Here is a 16,669-nt window from a genome sequence, read left to right as displayed (position 1 = left end):
AACTCCCCGGGAAATGGGGGAGCTGGATAATGACAATTGGTATGAAGGGTTTTCCCTACATTGACCAATAACTGATTGCCACAAGGGCAATGGTCTTATATGTGGGATTGTCCCCACATATGGTCTTTGTTGCCCGGGCTCCGCAGGAGCCGAGGGCAAGTTGGGGGGATAGAAAAAGAGTAGAAAATGCTTAAGTAACTAATAATTATTAATAAGAAACAAATATATACAACTAGCAGGCCGTCCCATTACCTAGTTGTAAAATACGTTTAAATATGATATTTTAATTAATGCAGATTTTGTATTTATTAATATATTATATCAGACTCAATATATAGTAATGATTTAAAAAGTTAAAAAAGAAAAAATGACTCATGCGCCACCACCGAGAATCGAAACCAAAACGTTTAGCTTACGATTTACTTTTTCCTTGACGTTAATGCCTGAGCTATGAAGACATGTTTGCTGCAAGGCTAAAAATTAAAACATGAACCTATGTTACGCATGCATATTCGTAATACGGTTGTTCGACCTTCACCTGACAAATTCCATTTTTTTAATTTTCACACTTTTGCACCGATTTTTCAAATACCCTATATATTAAGTTTCATGGCTGTAGACCAAAAACTGATAGAGGAGTTTGGTAGGCAAAATTTTTTAAATGCATACATAAATATACATAGAAAGAGGTTTGTGTTTACTATAACCTTTTTACACAAATAGTATGCAAATATAAATCATGTAGAATATCTGCATGAATATAATTACACGAAATACTTAACTAAAGATGATCATCCCAAAAGAAAATCCAAGAAACTAATAGGAAATGAATTAAAATGAATGTATAAAAGAATACGAAAATTAGCCAGATCTTTCATAGATTAATAAAATTCCATAGCCCATTTAGTACAATGTTGTATTTTCTTTTTAAATAAATAGAAAAAAGGGCTTTTGATATGAATTTTAAAACAAAAAAAAATTATGGGAGAACAGATTCCTTGAAATGATCTCGTAAAATATGAATAGTAGATTTGCCAGCTTTATAGATAGACTAGACGACTAAAGAGTCGTGTTTTTCTAATGAAAATCACTCCAGACAAGGCATGAATCCACTCGATATAAGGAGCTAAAAATACTACTTCAAGTTCAAAAACTTGCCAACGATAATTGTTAAATTGAATAAATTCTGACACAGAAAACAAGAATTCTTCCTTCTTTGTTGAAACATCACTTATGGAATATGAGGACTAAAAAACAAAATAAGAAAAGTGGGAGTAACGAGACTGCCGAGAATAAAGCCAAGATCCACTTTCTTTTCTCTCTTGGGCTACAATAGATAATGAGTTAACATATATATACATATATATTGCATTGATTTTACCGTCATTGGATATTTTACCCTTAACCAGACTATCCATTCACGTGAAATCACTTTTTTCTTCACCCTATTCCATCTGCTTCATTTTTTGTTATCAAGTAAGATTTATGACTTACTTGTAGTTTCATTAAATACTTTTGCAAGCAAAATCCGATTCCGCATTTTGCTAAATCCTACCTTCTGTTGAGAAGGAAAGTATTTCTTTGAAACTCCGTGGATTAAGGACTATCCACTTATTTAGTGTTTCCTTTTTAAAATTAAATAGGTTTTTAACGTTTTTTCAAAGTGTTTTTTAACATGTCTTATTCACTACTTGTTCTTTTATATATATATATATATATATATATATATATATATATATATATATATATATATATATACAGGGTGTCCATAAAGTCCGTGTGCAATTTTAAAATGAATTGTTCCAAAATCAAATCATTTTTACATGTTATTTCTATTGCAATCACAAATAAAATTATAAATATTTTAAGGCGCACACAGACTTTATGGACACCATGTATATATATATATATATATATATATATATATATATATATATATATATATATATGTATAATATTTCTGTGGAAATATATTTTATTTCATTATAATATATACCAATCCTTATTTAAGAAGTTCAATCTAATTACCGAGCAATATAGTGAATAAATGACAAAAGACTATATTCAAAAGTTCTTGATGCTGACCATCTTATAATTTATTCCTTTAATTCAGTTGACATTTACAATTCTTGACAGTATCTGTTTCATAGCACAAAATCAATCACTTAATTATTATATCAATTAGTGAATCTATTTTGCCTTAAACTCATCAGAAGAAATAGCAACAATTAATCCATCAAAAGGAAATAAAGTGCGTTTTGACATGATTAAAATCTGAAAATTGGAAGAGAAACTGTAAATATCTTATAATATGTTTCCATTACGCCAATTGGAATTATATATATATATATATATATATATATATATATATATATATATATATACTGTATAAAAGTAGATGGCTTTCCTAAGAAACATATACGACGGGCGTGCAATAAGTAATGCCTCTGACCCACTTCCAGTTGTCTAATCTAGCTGAAATTTTTCATGTGCAATGATTTATATCTCTACGTGTTATGTGGCAAATTACAACTCTGAACTAATTGTAATTTCTGTTTTACAGGTGTTTGAATTGAGTCAGGTGTGAAATGGAGCCTGTTGAATGTTGAGCAGTGATCCGGTTTTTGTATTTGAAAGGACGCACACCACAGGAGACTTTTGATGAAATGAAAGAAACTTATGGTGATAATGCCCCATTATATTACCTTGTAAAACGCTGGCATTGTGAATTCAAACATGGCCAGAAGTCTGTGGAAACAGCTCCCAGACCTGGTCGCCCCCACCTCCTTCTGCCATTGATGAGGCATCTGTCCATCAAGTTGAGGCTGCCATCTTGGAAGATCAGCACATTACTATTTGCCAAGTAGCCCAAGATGTCAAGATTAGTACAGGATCTATGGAAACTATCATTCATAACCATTTGCATATGCATAAGGTGTCTGCCAGATGGATTTCCAGGTTGCTCATACTATTCCAGAAGTGAGAACACGTCGAGTGCTCGAGGATGAATTTGGAGATGTGTCAAGAAGACGAGTCAAAGTTTTTCAAAAGACTGATTACACAGGATGAAACCTGGGTCCATCACTATGATCCAGAGACCAAAGCTCAGTCAATGCAGTGGAAGCATTTGGACTCACCACCTCCAAAGAAGGCAAGGGTGCAGCCCTCTGTTGGCAAAGTCATGCTCACAGTCTTCTGGGACCAGGACGGAGTAGTGCTGACAGATTTCCTGGCAAAGGGTACTACAATTACAGGAGCCTATTATGCTTCACTTTTGAGGAAATTAAGGGAAGCTATCAAAATCAAGAGGTAGGGCAAGATCAGCAAAGGTACCCTCCTCCTGCAGGACAACGCTCCAGTCCACAACTCACATGTTGTCAGATCAGAAGTACGGGTGTGTGGTTATGAAATCCTTCCCCATCCTCCCTACTCTCCTGACTTTGCACCCTCTGACTTTCACCTCTTCCCAACCATGAAGTTGTTTTTGACAGGAAAGCGTTTCCTAGATGATGCAGCCTTGATTTTTGAAGTCACGTCGTGGTTGGAGGACCAACCTAGAGTGTTCTAAAAAAAACGGTCTCCAGAGCTGCATCAAACGATGGGAGAAATGCATAACTCTGGGTGGTTCCTATGTAGAGAAAGATTAATAACTGTGCCAAGTTTCGTTGCTCTACTGCTATGGGAAGTGAGTCAGGGGCATTACTTACGAGTGGTGTTCCAAAAATTTAATCTGTCTGAATTGATCAGAGAGAATTGCAAAGTGCATTGTTATGATGATTGAACATGCATTTATAACCTAAAAGTTTCATATCTCTGCTGCAGATATTGTCGATTTAAGACTCTAAGAAATATTAAAAAAAAATAAATAACATTGAAATGGCAAATGAAAAATTAAAATATTCAGCACTATTTTTGGAAAGAATATTTTTCAGTTTGATAAAACAGACGTTGGACGCTCATGCACAGCCATCAGTCATCGCTGGAAAATGGTTTTGAGAATGGTGGTGACTACATAGAAAAATAAATCCTGGACCACAAAGAGACACTCATTTTAATAGTACCACTTCCGTCTTCGTAGCTCTTCAACTTTTTGCATTAAAAAAATAGGAGGCTTTACTTTTGGAAAGATATTATTTATATATGTATTGCAAGAGATCAGAATAACATTAGTGCCGTCGGTTTCAAATTTAAACAAAAGGGACTTATAGCTAGTCTTCTATGCCATACTCTCCTCTAAACAGGGGCTGAAGAGAGTCCAGCATAGGAAACCAAATATAAGTCCCTTTTGTTTGGATTTGAAACTAATGGTACTGATGTTGTTATAATCTACTGTAATAATAATAATAAATAAATATTACGCTCTCATTATCTGAACTCAGAAACACACGGCTTTTTTTTTCTCTACAGTAGGCATTACTTTTAGCTAGTCTAAACTTAATATGTAACCCTAAAGGTATTACTCGTAACCAGTTTTTAAACGAGTTCTCCAAATAAAAATTAATAAAAAGTAATCCAGACTTGCCAATTTGATAAAAGTTCCATTATAGCATATTTATTATGGGGTGGAGCTGGAATGTTCGAACATTCTAGCTCGAGGTAGATATAGGCAAAAAGTATCCATGCATTAATATGGGAGGAGAGACTATCTTCAAGTACTATCCTAAACTGGGAATGGGGCAACAGACTTATACTAAGTAAATATTAATAAGTCCTTCTCACCTTTTTTTTTTTTTTAAATGGAGAGTAGATAATGTATGTGGATGTGTTATCGGCAGCTCCAGTAACTCTCACTTCTCCTTTTTTGTCATTCAGTCCTCATTTCCAATGAGTGATTTTTCTGACAAAGGGTGAAGAAAAAGCTGGTTTGTCAGAAATTTTCTGTTTCTATGTCTATCCTTGTGGTCATGTCACTAGTAAGGGTGCTGGAGGTAAACGTTTCATCTGGGCTGATGTTATCCGCCTGATAGTCAGGGACCCGAACCTTGGATTAAACACTAAGGAGGCTGTCCTATCAGTAGGTGCAAAGTACCGGGGCTGCTGTATTGCCATTTGGTGAATTGATTCTGGTAGAGCCTCTCAATGCCATACTAGTGGGTAATTGTTACGGATTTACCTTATCATGTGCTAAAAAAAAAAAAATTCCTGTCTTTTTCTCACTGTCCTTCTCCAACCAAGTTTAATGACCTGTTCCACAAATCCCAAAACCTCAACATGACAAATCTCCAGAAAAAAAAACACGAATAAACCTAGAACCCCATCCTCCAACGTAGACCCATACTACCATATCTCCTTCTCCAACATCAGGGGTCTACGTTCCAACCTTCCAGAGGTTGAAACACAATTACAGGAGACGAAACCGAACATATTCTTTCTAAGTGAAACTGGCATAGGGCCGACCACTTCCCTAGATGAGTTCATAATTAAGGGATACTCTAACTTAACATCTAAATCTGACCCCGAAGATCGCCATAGGGATGGAGCATGTGCTTATATTAAAAATGGCTTTCCATGTGGTAGGGATATCTCCAGAGAAGACCTTAATTTACCTTATATGTGCTTCCGGATTGCACTAGCTTACACCACTGCATTTATATTTTCCCTCTATCGCCCCCACAACAGGGGGGGGTAATATCTTTAAGAGTATATCTGAAAAAATTGACCACATCCTGTCTGCTCATCCTTCAGCTAACATTCACATTTGCGGTGACTTCAATGTTCATAATGTGGAATGGCTGACCCACTCAAATAAGACAGACGATGAGGTGAGGTTCTGTCATGATTTTGCCATTGCCTATGACCTCACTCAGATTGTTCACGAACCCACCCGTGTGCCCGATACTACAGGTCAGTATGCAAGCCTTCTAGACCTTTTTCTCACAACTTCTCCTAAGCTATGTTCATGTTTCGTCCTATATCCTCTGGGATCCTTCGACCACTCCATTGTATCAGTTAAGATAAAAATGAAATGTAATATGTCCTCAGACGTACCTCTTCACCGTACTGCATATCGATACTCTATGCTGACTGGGATAGCTTCCGTACATTCATATCTGATCTACCTCTGCATTCCATGTTTAAAACGGATGTGTCCTCTATAGTATCAGACCTGACCGAATGGTTAATTGTAGGCATAGATCGATTCATACCATCCAAAAAATTCCAACAAAAACCTAACAGCCAGCCATGGTTCTCTCCTGAATGTGCTGCTGCCAGCGCACACAGAAATCACTTTTTCCAACGTAATAGATGTACTGAGACTAAAGCTGCTTTCAGGACTGCCAGCAACCACTGTAAAAGAGTAATAAAAAAATGCAAGAGAGCTATATGCTCAGTCCGTTAAGTCCAAGGTAGCTGAGCAGCGGCTTGGTTACCACCAGTTTTGGCAAATAGCAAACAGGATTCTGAACAGAAGCGTGTGTTCTATCCCAACCATCATCAATGAACCTGGGGTCATCTTGTCAGCATCAGACAAGGCCAAACTATTTGCCAAGAACTTTGCAGCTAATTCTACCCTATGCGACGAAGCCCATCAACTCCCCGTATTTCCTCCTATGACAGACAACACACTATGCAACATACAAATATCTGTGGATGAGGTCGCCAATCTAAGCAAGAACCTTGATTCCAGTAAAGCAACTGGCCCTGACGGCATCCCAATTATAGTGTTAAAAATCTTCAACCAGAATTTGCTCCCATACTTACGAAACTGTTTAAGCATTGCCTTCAGGAGAAGTGCTTTCCAACACCCTGGAAAACCTCATCAGTATGCCCTGTATTTAACAATTTAGGTGATAAGTCATCTTCCTCTCAGTACAGACCAATAAGTTTCCTGTGTGTCATGAGTAAGTTGCTGGAATCCATATTAAATAAAGAAGTAGTCAACCACCTCAGCAGAAACAATCTTCTTAGTGACATGCAATATGGTTTCCGCTCCACAAGATCTACAGCAGATGTGCTAACGGTTATATCTCATAGGATTAGTGAATCTCTTGACAAAGGCTTCCTTTCTAGGGCAACTGCTCTTGACATATCAAAGGCCTTCGATAAGGTATTGCATAAGGGCCTACTTCACAAGATTTCCAGCTACGGTATAACTGGAAATGTTTTCTCAATTATTAAATCATTTCTCTCTGATAGGTTCATAAGAGTAGTGGTTGATGGACAGAAATCAGAGGCCCACAGTATTTATGCTGGAGTCCCTCAGGGGTCAATCTTGGGCCCAACTCTCTTCCTGATCTACATCAATGGTCTCCCAAAATGCATACTTAAATCATTCGTTGACATCTATGCTGATGACACGACCATCTATGGCAGCACATCAAAGACTGTAAATGACAAAGGTCTCTCTGATTCTCTCTCCTCTGATCTTGAGTGCGTGGTACAGTGGAGGAAGAGGTGGCTGGTTACTTTTAATGCATCTAAAACCAAGCTCCTATCTTTACATCATCAATGCTCTGATCCCTATCTTGCAACAATTGAAATGGATGGCTCTCGTCTTGGGGAGGCTCCATCTTTTGACAAGCTTCTGGTTTTGACCTTTACTCCTGATCTGAAATGGAACACATACATCGGGTCTGTTGCCAAGGACACTGGGAAAATGGTGGGATCCTTCTACCGCTCTAGAAGATATCTCACTGCTGATGCAATTCTCTATCTGTATAAAAGCCAAGTACGTCCAAGGATGGAGTACTGCTGCCACATCTGGGCTGGAGCTGCTAAAAGCAGCCTATCCTGCCTTGATAGAGTACAAAATAGACTTTGTGACTTAGTGGGAGATGCTCTTTTCTCTTCCCAACAACCTCTCTCCCACAGAAGAGATGTTGCGAGCCTGTCTTTGTTTTATTGTTATTTCCATGGCAAGTGCTCGTCTGAGCTCCAATCTCTGGTCCCCCCTCGCCAATCTTTCATGAAAAACATCCGTCTACTGTCATTAATTATTCCCCAATCATTACCTGTGCCTAAATCCAAACGTAGATTCCATGAGCAGAGCTTCTTTATTAGAAGTGCACGACTGTGGAACTCTCTTCCGTTTGCCTGTTTCCCATCTGACTCCAACTGGATGTCTTCAAGTCCATCATAAACAAATTCCTGACAAACCGCCCCCTTAAGTAAGACACTCCATCAAATCTCCAATACTAATGATTACTACAATACTATCTCATTGATTACTGTACACGCAATAACTCTTATCCCCGAGTTGCTTCCAGGCCTTGATAAATGGTGACCTCCATGTAAAAAAAAAAAAAAAAAAAATTTCTTTTTAATTTTTCTTAATAATCAAGCACTCTGCTGGGGGTTCGCTCTTACTAATGATATATATATATATATATATATATATATATATATATATATATATATATATATATATATATATATAAATCCCCGAAACAGTGTTTCATGGTAAACAACTGATGATCCCTTAAAAAATAAAAAAATTGGTATTACAGTAAATTCGAGAGAGTTGATGCAGTGATTGCAGGTGATTAAATGACTTACTGACTAGATGTTTTTTTTTTTTTTTTTTTTTTTAACGAATGATAAAAAGTAAATTTTTGTATGGTTTCAAATGTTGAAAACTTCAAAGACTATATATATATATATATATATATATATATATATATATATATATATATATATATTAGCAGATGGCCCAGCTTGCTCGGTCATAAAATACGATTAAATATATTTTAATTGATACAGATTTCGTATTTATTATTATAGACTCAATTCTCTTTCAATTATTATATTGTACCCAATATACAGCAATGATTTCAAAAGTTTTTAAAAAATATGACTTTGGTGCCATCATCTAGAATTGAAACCAAAATGCATAGCTTCTCGGCATTATTCATTAAAATAGTCTTTAGCTTTAAGCAATGACACTATACAATATGGTCCGTAGTTTTAAACAAGATTGTAAAATGGTTTCTAGATTCAAGCAGTACCACTGGTAAATGGCCTCTAGTTTTAAGCCATAACACCATATAAAATAAAAAGGACTTATTCTGCCTTGATAGAGCTCAAAATAGACTTCGTAGCCTCACAGGAGATGTCCTTTTTTCTTCCCTGCAACCTCTTTCTCACAGAAGAGATGTAGCGAGTTTGTCTTTGCTTTATCGTTATTTTCATGGCAAGTGTTCGACTGAGCTTCAATCTATGGTCCCCCCTTGCCAAAGTTTCACAAGAAACATTCATCTAGCTGAAAACACTATCAATAATTACCCTCACTCTTTATCTGTGCCTAAACCTAAACGTAGATTCCATGAACAAAGCTTCTTTCTTAGAACTGCACGCTTGTGGAACTGTCTTTCGTTTTTCTGCTTTCCAGCTGACTACAATATGGTTGTTTTCAAGTCCAATGTAAAAAGTTCTTGATAAGCCGTTCCCCTTAAGTTAACAAATTTACTGAATTTCCATTACTGACAATTACTATATTGTCCAATTGACTACTGTACACTCTTTAATCCTTATCCTTAAGTGGCCCCTGGGCCTTGATAAGTGGTGATACCTATGAAAAAAAAAAATACCATTAGAGCTAAGACTATATGCATATTAAGACTTTAAAAATATTAAAGTATAGATATATATTATTTTAATTAGAATTCATTGAGATGAGTATTATTTATTAATTTATTTTATTGTGGACTATTATTCTCATGTTTTTAGTTGTTGTGTTACCACCCATACCTGTATAAATATATATTTGCACATGCATAAACGTTGCGCATATGCTTAGGCAACTAATTTTGTTAAGTTCCAATTACAGTAAATACCTATATTTTATTCTTTACTGTGTTATGCACGTTTTGCAGCTGATGATGGAAAACATTGTAGCGTAACATTGGGATTTTGATGATTGTCGAGTCAGTCAGAGAAATTTATGTTGAAAGGGTGCAAGTGCAATGTTACATGCAAGTGAATGCTGGGCTCCTAATTCAGTTTTTCTGAAGATGCAAGAAGTGACAGGGCTAGATTTTGGTAGATGTGTGGTGTGTGTCTTGATAACAGAGTTAGTTCTATTTAGGCTGAAGCTGCCCAGACTAGAGTTAGCTTTCCATTGCAACTGCCTATGATGGTATGGACATGTTGAACAATGCTCAAGGATAAATAGATGTACACACATCTCAATTGAAGATCACCAAGAAAAGGGGGAAAAAGTTGTAATGACAATAAAAGACGACCTCAAGCACATTGAAACTGACTTAAATGATAAAATTTCAAAAAGTAAATCACTTTGTACTTCAATAGCCAACGTGCAACTTATATCTCATATGGAAAAAACATATTAAGCAAAGAAGAAGAAGAAGAAGAAGAAGAAGAAGAAGAAGAAGAAGAAGAAGAAGAAGAAGAAGATATAATGTGCTTTTCGGCTAAAATTTATGAACTTCTTCATATTTATCAAATAGAAATAACCTTATGTAAAACATAACAGCACATATAAAATTATAAAATTTATTACAATATCATTTTAATGTTTCGAATGGTTATCTTCTCTTTATCAAAAAATGTATTATTTGATAAGAACTGAATGGACTGTTAGCTATAGTTAAAAATGAAAAAAACAAAACAAAAAAAAAGTTTGAAAAGCTTACCTGTCTAGTTACACTGAAGAACTGTGATACAGTGGAATAGTCTGGATGACTATAATAATTGTGCATTTCTTTCCCTGAGTTACCTTAACTGTAATGCTATCCATATGTGTGCACTAAATCAATGCAGTACCATGTTTGAGTTATATTAGGGCTATTGCCTCACTTTCACTAGCATATAGTAAGTATTTTATATACACAATGCAAATGAATAAGTAATATTGTTTTTGCAATTTACAATCATCATCATCATCATCATCAGTTTAATGACCATTTTACATGTTAATATGAATTATTTGGATTATTCAATAATTATTATTTTTATGCATCTTCAGAAAAACTGAATTAGGAGCCCAGCATTCACTTGCATGTAACAAATATGCTCATATAAATTATTTGGATTATTCACGGTTCTCATCCGATGTAACCTCCCACCTTCTTCAGGTGTCTCTTGTCGAATTTGGGAATCTTTCTGCTAACCTTGAGAATCTGCTAAGAATTCCGTATGGAAATGAGGATAGCACGCCCTCGTTCCATCAGACTTGCTACTTCAAATAAAACAAATGACCAATCGTCATCTTAAAATTCACAAACGTGCTGGCATGTGTGGGACAGCTTTTAGAATTTTACTTCCAAACTTACATATCTCCGGCCAGGTCTTCATTTAGCCTTCTTTCTTCCAAGTTCATCCTTATCACTTCCTCCCATGTTTTGCTGGCCTTCCCTATGAACTGACTTCGATTGTTCTATATTTACTAACCTCTCATCCGTTTTTTTTTTTTTAACATAGTCAAACCATCAAAATCTCCTGTTTTGCATACATTTCTCTATATTGTCCATATTTAATTTAATGTTTAGATCATCAGATCTGTCTGCTTTTAAAACTCACATAACACATCCATCATATCATTCTCATATGATTTCTCACCATGCAACACATGTCCTTAACCATCGCTGACCAGATTTCACTTTTATACATCATCACAATGTCCACATGTATCTGATAGATGCTTTTCTTCATTTACAGTAAAAACACTCTGCTGATTAGTAATGGCAGAAGTTCTTTGAACTTACTCCATATATTCATAACTCTTACAATCACACAAGCATCAGCACCAATCCCAGCACCTGTACTCCAATAGTATCACCAATATAACAAAATTTCTAAGTAACCTCAATAGCATTACTATTCATGTGTGCAATATTTTTTATATAAGTGAACGATAGGATTAAAAAAAAAATTGGAAAGTTCTACTTATAGACACTGACGATAGGAACTGACCAATCAAATTGAGTCATGTTCTGCTAGCAACCAATCAGAAATCGAAATTGCTCCATAAAATATTGAATCTTTTAGAATTTCTGCACATAATGTTCTTCATGTCCACATGAGAAAGATCTTTGCTTTTTGTCTGCAAAATTTTAAAGTTCGAGAATTATACAGAACAACTACCACCAAAAACACCTTTTCATCTCCGGGACTTGTACAGAATACCTACCCATCAGAAACTCTTTGGAAAGAAGAATGTAAAAACGTTGGTTGATCCGTGTAGACTCCTTACAATGCATATATATATATATATATATATATATATATATATATATATATATATATATATATATATATATATATATATATATATATATATAGTCTTATTTGTATTATTCCGAATCTTACTGGGTTTATATAATTCTGATACAAATTGAATTTTTTATTGAATTTTTTTTTTTAATGGAGATACGAATATAGGTAAATATATAAATCTTTAAAAAAAATACTTTGCAAGGATGCGATTTAGGTGAAATATTTTCCCTTGTTTTGTTTTCCTTATAAGGGAAATGGTTTCCATAATGTTTTATTGTTAAAGTGTTTTTATTCAATAAGTCTAAAGAAAGGCTGTTCTTGCGGAAATTTTCAAATGACATAATGTTTGAATTTGTCCGAAGAGTCTTGAAACAATTGTAACTAACGATGAAATATTTGTTGCTATCAACCCATTCTTTGAAGTCTTGGTTTTTGTTAAAACAATATATATATATATATATATATTTGTATTATTTGAATTCTTTGGGTTACTGTTCTCATCTTGAGTGTCATTTTCACTATGTTTCAGTCGGTGTAAAGTCCGACCTTCTTCAGATATATGTTCTTGAACTCAGAAATGTTTCTGCCAAACTTGCGAATTTGGATGGAATTTCGAATGCAAAGATCCATGGCATAGTGGTTAGCGTACTTGGAAAAATCAATTGTAAAAATGATATTCTCCTGAAGATAGAACGTTCAATTCACAGCATGGGCAACCAAAAAATAGAATTGCAAATTATTTAGGACTTCTATCCAGTCATGGCTGATGGAACGAGAGCATGATACCCTTGTGAAGTAAATAAAAGGTTCCTTTAGTAGTTCCATCCAAATTCCTGAGAAGAAAGTCGGAAGTTAGGGGAACCTGGGGCAAAATGAGATAGTGGGGTAAAACGAGACACCACAGATAACTGAAACAGAGAGAGAGAGAGAGAGAGAGAGAGCTCTTTCGTGAGGAGTCTGATCAAGAGATCACATGGTAACGCCTTGCCGCCAATGTCTACCATTGTTTTATTCAGCCCCGTACATCAAAAGAGGGTAAGTATTCAAAATTTATCTATTTTAATCTGTGACGAACTATACTCTGAGAGTGCAGAAAGCTGGGTAGCCTGTCAAGGGGACAGTAGGAAATGGGCACACTACGGCTGTGCAGGTCTAGACGAATGCAACAAGACCCCAATCTTCAATTTGTGAGCTCTGTGAAGACTGACTTATTCAAACCAAGATCCGTCTCGTTTTGCCCCAAGCATGGGGCAAAACGGGACAATACAGTTAGCTGAATAAATCATCTGTATTTCTTTTGAAAATAATTTCTCACCTTTTTTTTTGTTGTGGCATTGTTTTCCAATACTTTGAATATACAGTACACATAACTTTGACGCGACAGTATCTCGTTTTGCCCTTAAGTATCTCGTTTTGCCCCAGGTTCCCCTACATCAACCGAAACGATGTGAAAATGGTATTCAAGATGAGAACAGTAGTCTGAAGAATCCAAATAATAAGAATAACCAATTCTCATCTGAAAAATTCAGAAACATAATACGTACATTTATTTATACGATTATTTTTATTTTATTCATTTTTAACTTAATAGAAAATGATGATGCATTTCATTATTAGACTTAACAAAAGACTGAATCATACTTGAATAATAAAAAAAGGTTGGAATTTTCGCAGATAAAACAAAATGTAAATATCTTTTCTTTTTTTTTTTTAATTTAATTTAATCTGTGACATCTAATAGTTTGATATCCTGTTAGTAGGTTGTGTGCAAATCTGTTTTATTGAAATACCATTGTTCTAGTATGCAAAACCGAGAACCAAGTACTTAAAAGTTGGAAAACATACACACCTAAACACAACTAAACTCCACTCCTTGGAGGAGAAAGGTTTCCTTCATATATATATATATATATATATATATATATATATATATATATATATATATATATATATATATATATATATATATATGATGATGAGAATAATAGAAATAAAGGAACCAACTGAGTTATGTATTTATCAACGTTACGTCTTTATTTCAGCACTTTTCATTCAGAGGAAGTCTCAAAATAACTCGGTTTGTTCCTTTACTTTATATATATATATATATATATATAGTCCTAGTCAAAATCATAAGACCACTTAAGAAAGTAAGCGTTTATGCATATTATCGAATTTTTAATCAAACAAATGGTTGAAACCATTGCCAAAAGGGAAAATATGATGGAAAAAAAAAAAATGAAATCTGCTTCATTCGAAACCTTAACCCTGATCTAATAATTATTTTTTAAAAAAACAAACAATTTCACATTCATATTGCTCGGGCCCTAGCTACTGTTCATAACTTTATGTGCATATGTATATATATATATTAAAAAGTTTGACTCATGTTCAGCAACCTACATCTAAAATTTCAAGTGTTTAGACCCAAATTTGGTGGAAGTGTTTGGTAGCGTCTGCAAAGATCAACTCTTTCAACTTTGACCGTTTAGCAGCCAAATTTTTGCCCAAAAACTGATTAAAAAGCTTGCTGCATGTCTGAATATCCTTTATGAAAATTTCAAATATTTAGACCCAAAAGTGGCTGAATAGTTTGCTAGAGACCGCAAAGGTCAAATCTTTTGAACTTTGACCCCTTGGCAGCCAAATTTTCGGCCAAAATCCGATTAAAAAGCTTGCTCTATGTCTGAATACACTTTATGTAAAATTTCAAAAGTCTAGACCAAAAATTGGCTGAGTAATTTGGTAGAGACCGCAGAGGTCGATTTTTTTTTAACTTTGACCCCAATTTTGACCCCTTAACATTTATTGTTTTGGGCTCAACTCAAATTAAAAAGTTTAATCTATATCCAAGTAACCTATATCTAAAATTTTAAGTGTTTAGACTCAAAATTTGGCAGAGGAGTTTGGTAGAGTTTTCAAAGGTCAAATCGTTGAACTTTGACCCATTGACAGCTAAATTTCTGGCCGAAAACCAATTAAAAGGGTTTTCTCAAATCTCAATTCCGCTTATGTCAAATCTCGAGTCTGTAGACTGAAAATTGGCAGAGTAGTTTGGAAGGAAAATATACACACAAAGACACGCAGATACAGGCACACAGAGAGAGACAATTTCCTTAATAATTATTATAGTAAATAATCATATATATATATATATATATATATATATATATATATATATATATACTCGTAGTCAAATTGCATATTGAAATGCTCATATCTTTGGTCCTATAAGATGAAACTACATAACAATTTGTAGGCATTTTGAAGATTATTATACTATTCTATGGTTAAATTTTATGCCAATTGGTAAAAAAAATATATTTTCAAACCAATAAAATATGTCCAAATTTGCCTACATTTGTATATATAGTGTCCTGGCAGGCAGCTTTAGTTTTGCTGTTTCGGTTGTCTTCCCTGTGACCTTGCTGGACACTAATATATATACATATAGATATACCACATATTTTGGCAATTTTGTAAGTTCCAAATCTCAATGACTATTGATCAGAATTTAACAAATGAAGGCTCGTTGGAATAGTAATGATCTGAATTGTGTAGTGAACACATTAAGGGGATCATCCCTCATCCAGCCTATTTTTGGCACTTTTTTACAGCCATAAAGTGTTTCAATCATAGTCATTTGTTTTCTTAGTTTTGCATATGAATTACAAAATACTTGATATTTTCCCAAAACATCTGGCCTTGGTGGAGGAGAGACTAAAATTTGCTGCTATGATTTCAAATGATTTAAGATAAAAGCAAGGGGAGAGTTGATTCTAAATATTTCTCATATGTTATACCTCCCCTCTTTGGTTTTCATACGTGAAGTAAATTTCCCAGTGTATAAAGATTATTTGATATTGGTGATATTCATAATCGTACCCCATTTCCAAAAGAGGGGAGATATATATAACATGAGAAATATGCGGAATCAAGTCTCCCCTTGCTGTTATTTCAGATCATTTGAAACTATAGCAGCAAGTTTTAGTCTCTCCTCCATCAAGGCCAGAGGTTTAGGGGAAATATATATATATATATATATATATATATATATATATATATATATATATATATATATATATATATATATATATATATCACAATAAATATGTTTTTCAGAGTAAATATTGTCGCAAATATATAAATGTGTGTGTGTGTGTGTGTGTGTGTGTGTGTGCACTTCACGTGGTTATGTAATATAAACAAACTTCATCGGTCAGCTCTATGGTTCATACCTACTCAACATATTGTAAGCCTCGACCCCAACACTTGGGGTTGGTCACCCTAGGCGACTAGTACTTGTAAACTAAGCATTTTCAATTTAAAATGTGATAATTTCAAATAGGAACAAAATTGCACTTTTCAAAAAATCACAAAAATGTTGGGAATGAAATATCCAGTATTTATTCTTTCATCAATTTCTCTTGTAATGCTTATATTTTGAATTCTTACATAATGGAGACTTTCTTTGTCTGAAAAAACATATACACCA

The sequence above is a fragment of the Euprymna scolopes genome, chromosome 7 (genome assembly GCF_053919585.1).
Source record: "Euprymna scolopes isolate OS-2025 chromosome 7, ASM5391958v1, whole genome shotgun sequence".
NCBI classification, from domain to species: domain Eukaryota; kingdom Metazoa; phylum Mollusca; class Cephalopoda; order Sepiida; family Sepiolidae; genus Euprymna; species Euprymna scolopes.
Note: the sequence above shows the minus strand (reverse complement) of the source record.